Below are 1670 nucleotides of genomic sequence, written 5' to 3' on the forward strand. Positions count from 1 at the left end.
AACATCTCAAAACAAACTGATAAACACTGCGTTTCATTCCCTTCCACCAGAAACGAGTACGTAGATCCTTGTACATCTTGTTGCTCCCAGGATGAATACTCAACTTAGTGCGATGCACCTGAGACAAAATCTCCTCTCGCAACTCTACATCCTGCGGAATCACAAGCCTACCAGACAAACACAGAAAGCCATCTGACTGATAATGAAATCCAGACAAGCTACCCTCGTTAGCTAGACGAGCTAAACGCTGGGTCTTCGAATCAGACATCTGAGCATCTCGAATCCGCGAATACAAAGCTGGCTCAGATAATATCGCAAATATCTGGATACTCTGCATACCTTTCTTATGCTTGAAAGTATATCCTGAAGTACAACAGTCACTGATCGCACTAGACATCGAACAAGTCTGAAGTGCGGATAGTCGCACCTTGCGACTCAATGCATCAGCGGTGAGATTAGCAGCTCCCGGATGGTACTTAATCTCGCAATCATAGTCCTTAAGCAAGTCCATCCAACGTCTCTGCCTCATGTTCAACTCCGCCTGAGTGAACAAATACTTGAGACTCTTATGGTCGGTGAAGATCTCAAATTTCTCGCCATACAGATAATGATGCCAGATCTTCAAAGAGAACACAATGGCTGCCAATTTCAAATCATGGACTGGGTAGTTGTCCTCGTGAAGCTTCAGCTGTCTAGAAGCGTATGCGATCATATGCCCATTCTGAGTCAGGACACAACCTAAACCCTGAAGAGAATCATCAGTGTACACCACATACCCTCCAGATCCTGACGGTAATGCCAACACCGGCACAGAAGTCAACCGCCATCGAAGCTCACAGAAGTTCTCCTCACACTCGGAGGACCACTCGAAATCCACACCCTTGCGGGTAACCTGCGTCAAAGGTCGAGCTAGCTGAGAAAAGTTCAGAATGAAGCGACGATAATATCCTGCTAGACCCAGAAAGCTACGGATCTCAGCAACCTTCGTCGGACGCGACCAATTAAGTACCGCCTCAATATTTCTTGGATCAACAGAAATCCCCTCCCTGGATATGATATGGCCAAGAAAGACCACTCGATCCATCCAGAACTCACACTTGCTCAGCTTGGCGTATAACTGCTCATCTCGAAGAGTCTGCGGTACCAACCGCAAGTGAGAAACATGCTCTTCCGTATTACGCGAATACACCAAGATGTCGTCAATGAAGACCACGACAAACTTATCCAAATACTCCCTGAAGACACGGTTGATCAGGTCCATGAATATAGCCGGCGAATTAGTCAAACCAAATGGCATCACTAGAAACTCGTAATGCCCATAGCGATTACGGAATGCAGTCTTGGCTACGTTTTGATCTCGGACTCTCAACTGATGATACCCAGATCTCAAGTCAATCTTGGAGTAAACTGAAGTGCCCTGCAGCTGATCAAACAAGTCATCAATATGAGGCAAAGGATACCTGTTCTTCACAGTGACTCGATTCAGCTGCCGATAGTCAATGCACAGCCGCATCGACCCATCCTTTTTCTTTACAAAAAGAACAAGAGCTCCCCAAGGAGATACACTTGGAAGAATGTACCCCTTGTCCAAAAAATCATGTAGCTGATTCTTCAACTCACGCATCTCTGACGGAGCCAGACGATACGGTGCTCGCGAAATAGGCGAAGTA

This window comes from Henckelia pumila, chromosome 1, assembly GCF_033568475.1.
Source record: "Henckelia pumila isolate YLH828 chromosome 1, ASM3356847v2, whole genome shotgun sequence".
Classification (NCBI taxonomy): domain Eukaryota; kingdom Viridiplantae; phylum Streptophyta; class Magnoliopsida; order Lamiales; family Gesneriaceae; genus Henckelia; species Henckelia pumila.